We start from the raw sequence: 7,037 nt of genomic DNA, 5'->3' as shown, positions 1-7,037 counted from the left end.
GTTATAACATGACACAAATCATTTGCTTATGTGATAAACACTGCTACATTTAAGATCAGAATTGTTTTGAATATTTAAAATATTTAAAGTCACTTTAAATATTGTCAGGATTGATAATAGCATTGCTGGTAAGGCCATTCCATAGATGTCATTTTACTAAAGAGATCTGGATCTTTCCTAGCTTTGCAAGATATAACAATGAAGGCTAGCTGAATGGCAAAACTTGGAAGATAAATTGTTGCCCACACCAGCTCTGAAACTATGTTGTTTCTCCTCCATGCCAATGCAGATGGTCAGATTAAGGTGAATTTGAGAAAAATAAATTTGCTGAGATTAAATGGCAGGTATTTCATGAAAATATGGCCTTGGACAAAGTTCACTTGGACTGGAGGAAGGCTCTGTTTGGGAACTCAGTGGTCAAAGACCTGGTTAGAGGATCACAAGCCCAGTGCTCTTGCCTGAATTTACCTGGAAAAGATAAAGGAGGCATCTTTGAGGTTCCATGTATTGTGGATAAGAAGTGTGACTATCAATCTGGATTTGGTCCTTAAACAGTGCTACATGTGGGAGGAGGGGCCTGACCTCTTGGACTCATGTATCCATTTCTTTCTGGAGAGAACAAATCTGACTTCACAGCTGCTGCTGAGATCAGGCAGTGGGAGGGGGGAGCTGTGCTTTGTGGTCCTGTGCTCAGGTCATTAAGCACTCAGGTTAAGTACACTCACCACTGATAGCACCCTGGCTGACCACATGCTTGAGATCCAGGGCCTCAATGCTGAGGAGCCTTGGACCAACTCCATGTGGCAAAACTGCCCTCAACTTCACATGAGGATCTGTGTCTCACTGGCACACCTAGGCAATCATATCCAGCTTTGAACATCTGAACACACAAGGTAATTTTCATGGAAAACCTGCCCTGCAGTGTCAACCACATCATCCTGGCTGATGGATCCTCTTCTCATTTTAAGTTTGAGGAGATTGAGGCATGGACACTAAAACAAAATGCAGAGGCTGTGTGAAAAAACAGCTGTGATTTGAGCCATGAATGCTATGGAGCACACTCTCTTTCTCCTGTGTCACCCTGTCACCATGTCCCTCCTCAGTTTTGGGAAAGCCTACTTATTGCAGAGTGTATAAGAGGGTGGAGTGACATATGGAAGTCTCACAAGGCATTTCATGTGATGTCTCTTTCTGCAGAATTTGGTGGTGGGGTCAAAGCCACCTTTCTAATAGCCAGGGAAAGGTTGCACTTCACGCTCACTTGGCAGGCCAAAGAGAAATGAAGGACAGAAACTTAAAAGACAAAGTGATCTATTCCAAACCATGACACATTCAGGGTTTTCTCCAGGCAGCACCTTTGAGGAGCACCTCTGTTTTGTACAGTGAGGCTAATTCTGTGTTTGGTTCACAGACATTTGATGTCCCATTATTCTTTCTCCTGACCATCATTTTGACTCACTACTGGGCATCTCCTCCAAGACAGCTACATGTGGGGCAATAACTCATCCCCATTATAAAATGTGAGACACCAAAAAGACCAAAGCAAAATCTAGTTAAGAAACTAGAAATAATAAGTAAAATCGATGGCCCTTGTTAGCTTTAACAAACGGATGGATTTCTTTCCCCATGAAACAATGAAAGTTCACGTGGATTACCCATTAAATTTTGAAATAGATATGACAGTCATTATTCCAGGATATCAGTCAGATTAAAAACATTTTTAGGAAACATGCAACCTTGTTAATTATGTTACGTTTTTCTTCAAACTGGAGTGAGTAACAGAGTGAAGTTTACTGCCTGACACTAAATTTGTTACTGCTCTGCTCTTCACAATCTCACATTTGTATTTTACCCATGATGTGCATTTATCTTCCTCAGGCTGATTGATTTTTCTGTGAGAAAGATACTTGCCTCAGTGGGCACAGCAGGTCACTCTCAGGCTTTATCATGATGTGCTCACCAGGTCCTCATGTGCTCACACATGAACTTCACACCCATCTTTCCTGGATGTACAAAACCACAACATCAGTAGATTCTTAGCCATGAAAATTTATGTGCCACCTTTGCTTATGAGCTTGATGGAAGTGGCTGACTCTATGAATTCTTGCGTCTCCTCAGAGTTTCTGGTGATGCTGATGATGGCAATGATGGTGGTGACAATAATGGTGATGGTGATGATGGTGATGACAATGATGGTGGTGATGATGGTAGTGGTGGTGGTGGTGATGATGATGATGGCAGTGGCAATAATGATGACAATTATTATGATGGTGATGGCAGCAATGGTTATGCCAATGATAGTGACATAATGTTGATTTAAATGATATAATGAAGAGGATGATTACCATGTGAAAATGATGAATTTTTGCAGCAGACATGAATTAGATTATTTTATCTTTCCCATTGGGCAGAGTCCAGCCTAGATTCTGTTGCCCTCAGACTTGTTCAAGTGATCTGTTTTACCAGTGAGAGGATAGTGGACAGTGGATTCTTTGGGAGGCGTGATGGGATTCCACTTACACATCACATTTTGTGTTGGAAACATGGCCTCACATCTCAGCTCTTCAGAAACAGGTTTAGGTGAAGAAAGGCTCTGTGAAATTGGGTCATGTGTGCTGAGTTCCTGTGGAAGATGTTGATTAAGGATTTGTCTGAACAAACATTTATTGAGCATCTCTGTTCTAGGCATTGGGGATAGAATGTAATTGGAGCTTATAATTTTGAGAGGGTAGAGAGAGAAAAGTAAATATAGAGTAGATCAGGAAAGTTAAAGGGCAATGGGCACAATGTGGGGGGCACAGAGATTGTCTGTTGGAGACAGGGATGAGAGGGAGGAACCTCCAGACTGTTGAAAAGCTCATGTCCAAGCAAAATTCAGAGGGAATGAGTGGGTAGTTCATGTGATAAGTGGGGATGGGAAAGTTCTAGAGAGAGAAGTGGAATGGCAAGGGCCCTAGGGATAACATAGAAAGCTGACTAAGGGGGACAGTCATAGATGAGGAGGCCAGGAACTCCAGGCAGGGGTTCCATGGAATTTCCAGGGGCAGAGACCCTGCCACCCTAGACAGCACTTATCCATATTCAAGAGTCCAAGAAGATGATCAAAATGTCAGTCCACAGGGAGCCCTTCAAATTCAGCTAATCCCACTCCACTGTGCATACATAAGCTGCCCCTAGTACCCCAGATTGCTATGTCCCAGCCTGTGGGTGCAGCCCCGTGTGTCCCTGCTGGGCACCTTCTCTCCCTTGAGGCTCTAACTCACATGTCCCAAATGTTCCTGTGGTGTGTCATGTCCTATCATCCAAGGACCCTGGATCTTGCAAAATAACTGCCAGCATTCCAGCAGGCCTTTGTCACCCTGCTTAGCAGGCCTCTTCCTTGTTCTGATTTTCAATTTTTCCTGTTCTTGAGTGGCATCAGATAACTCCGTGGTTGCTCTATGTCTTTGCTCCTAAATGACACCTTCACTACAGACAGAATACCATTAGTTCAAAAGCTCATGAATGTCAAATCCAAACTTATTTACCCCTAATTATTTAAAAAATATAGATGAAAGTAAAACAATTCTCACCATTCATATCCCACCTGCTTTGGGAACCTAGCATCAAATGTCCAATTAAAAGAGAGTGTGGTTAAGAGACCCCAAGGTGATACTACCCTTCAGATTTTTATAATCCCTGCCATATTACTAGCTATATCAGCTGGACAAATAATTTCCAGAGACACTTTCTCTGACTCTATTTTTCCCCATGAGTTCCCTTGAAATTCTCATCTTTTGGATGATGGCTCTTTGTCATAATTCCCTGGAAAGTTTTGGGCTGTGAGGGGTGTTATTTTTTCTTTTTCTTTTCTTTTTTCTTCTTTCTTTCTCTCTCTCTCTCTTTCTTTCTTTCTTTTTTTCTTTCTTTCTTTAACTAGGATTTGAACTCAAGGGCATGGTTAATCTTTAAGCCACATCCCCAGCTTTTTTGTTGTTATTGTTTGTTTGTTTTTTAACATGGTCCCTCTAGGTTTCTTACAACTTTACTAAGTTGATGAGTCTGGATTCAAATATGTGATCCTCCTGCCTCATTCACTGAAGCTGCTAGAATTACAGGTTTGAATTCAGTGAAACATAGTTTTTTTAATGAGACCCTCCCCCATAATTGTATTTTTATGCCTTATAAGCATCCAAAACCACCCAATTTTTTACAATAGTCAATTTCAACTCCATCACTCCAGAAGCAATCACTATTTTTATATTTTCTCAACTGATAATACTCTGTGCTAGAATTTTATATAAAACACGAGTTTATATATTTTTATTTAAAAAAAATTAGTTATCTTGTTTTATTATTCATTCATAGTACATCTAACAGTAAGGCATTGAAGGACTTTAGTAAATACTATTCAATGTATAGGTAAATTGGACAGAGTGTATTTAATTTTCTATTTCTAGACTCCAAACTACAAATATTAGGTATTATGAATTAAATGGTACTAAATGCTACTTTTGTGACATATGTCTTCACTTCTCTTTGGTAAAACTTCAGAGTGGAGGTTTTGGGACTCATATTTGGTGTCTATGTCCAATTTCAGAAACAAAAATGAAAAATGCCATTTTGTTTTTCAAAATGTTGGGTCCATTATTTATACTAAGAAATATCACAGAAAATTTCCAGTTGCTCTGCAATCTTGCCCACATGAGGGGCAATTAGGCTTTTGTATTTTAACCAGTCTAATAAATATGTAACAATATGTCATTCAGATTTTAATTTGCATTTATGTGAAGACTGGTTTCTTTTTTGTTCTTACTGATATTTTGAATATCTTCTTTTATGAACCAATTTCTAATCTTTGGTGCACCTGTAGGAAATAGGTTATGCCTCTTTATCACTGAGTTTTAAAAATGTTTTTATATATCATTCACCAGAACTTTGCAAAATATTGTTTTGTAACATATTGTCTGTAGGTGAGTCAAACAAAGTGTGACTATGAGCTATATGTTTGCACTTCAAAATTCAATTTGTATCTTACTTTTTTGATAATTTTATTGTTTTACCATACAAAACTTCACTTATTTTAGGAAAACAATAGCAATCACAGGAACAAGCAGCTGTAGTCTTATAGAGGTCTGCCTTAAACATATCACAAGTGCTTCATGCCAACCTCTGCTGGAACATCTAATTGAATCTTGACATTGACCATTTGAAGAAATCAAATTTAACATAGTTTTCCTATCAAACAAAAGTAAATGAAAGCCTTAATATTAAAACTAGATAGAAAATATACAACAAATGTTGGCAGCATGAACTGTGCTAAAGAACTTTTAAAGAGAAAAAAGAAAACAATTTTATATTTACTATTGTATAGTAAATTATTTTCCAATTATTAATCTTTTTACCTGGTGTGGTCACCATTGGTATGAATATTTCAATGACATAATATAAAAAAATATTTAAAAGGCCTGGGATTTTAAACCAATCTTTTGACTCTGAACAGTATTAATCATGAACCCAGCCTAATTCCAGTATAAGATTGGGAGACATCTTGTCAAAAAGCTACAAAAAGTTTATTTTTGTTTTTTGTAAGAAAACTAAAATTTCTCTTTGGCCTGACAATATTTTGTTGTTTTTTACTTGTTTGGAATTTCTACCTGTTGCTTTGAATTGACCTATGCCTGGCTATCCCTGACCAGATAACAATCCTCTCTAAAACCTTACTGGTGCCTCATAAATCCTGGCTCCCGTTGACCAAATAACAACTCTCTCTAAATCTCAGAGGCAGCTCATAAATTCTAATGTCTGCAGTTGAATTTATTCCCTACCTTGAAATGTTGAGACATGTAGATCCTTAATCTGCTATCTGCCTTTGTTTTATGCTTGTCAAAATCTTGTTACCTGTATAGTACCTGAGACACCCACCTTTCTTTGTAACATTTTGTGCTGTAAAAACTTTTTCCTGAAGATCAGGGGGTGATCTCTAGCATGGAGTTTTGTAAGAGACAGTTCTGGCCACCTTTTGTGTATACAATACAATCTTGATTTAATTTGATTTCAAATTGGAGTTGGTGGTCTTTTCTTTGTGTTCTGTTTAAACATTAACCTTTTTTTAACTTCACTGTAAATAAAACCAAAGAACAAAACAAAACTTCTGTAAATGATCTAGGTGCATAATAATAGCCATTCTTTACTGAAAGCACAGTATTCACTATAGAAATTATATAAGTTTAAAACCTAAAAAATAGCTAAAATATCAAGGGAGTTTAGAAGTTAGAAAATTTTTTTTTCTTTCAGAATATAGGTGGTAAGATAGGTAGATGGAACACGTGCTGGGAGAAATCAAAAGTTTTTGCAGAGGAGGCAGCAGAGATTTGAGTCTTTCTCAGGTCTGTATTTTGCACAGAAGAGAAAATGTGAAGCATAAATATATCAAGTAATGTACAAAAAATCATAAAATTATTTATTATAAAAAATCATATCTACATAAATGGTTCAAAAGAAGCAATTTTTTTGTCAGGAATAAACATTTGGACACAAATGGAAGTTTTGGTATTATTTTTAGGTAGTTTTACTCATAGTGAGTAATCTTTATACCATTTCTCCGTTTTACTGGTTGGAATTAATTACTATATCTGCTAAAAAAGGTACTGAATGCAGAAAAATGTTAATTTCTCATGTTTAAATCACCTAGATTATTTGATCTTTCCCTTTTTAAACCAAAAATATGCAGAAAACCATCTCTTAATAAATCTCTCTATCTCTGTATATTAGCAGCAACTCAGTCATAAAATATGCTATGATAACTTGTCTCTTCATGTACTTATAGACTATGAATTTGCTGCTTAGCATTTAGATATAATTTTCTAGGGTATTCTCTACTTATTTATGTCTCTATGCCAAGTTTTATACAAAGCTCTTAGTATGTGCCTTAATTACTCTGTGTAGCAATGTAGGATCCATGTCTTATTTGTGACACTTTGTCCCCAGAACTGTGTATAAGGGGAAATATGTACAAGATGATTATCCAGGCAAAAAAACATCTATCTAACATCTAT

The sequence above is a fragment of the Callospermophilus lateralis genome, unplaced genomic scaffold (assembly GCF_048772815.1).
Source record: "Callospermophilus lateralis isolate mCalLat2 unplaced genomic scaffold, mCalLat2.hap1 Scaffold_52, whole genome shotgun sequence".
Lineage (NCBI taxonomy): Eukaryota > Metazoa > Chordata > Mammalia > Rodentia > Sciuridae > Callospermophilus > Callospermophilus lateralis.
This window is presented reverse-complemented; position numbering follows the sequence as displayed.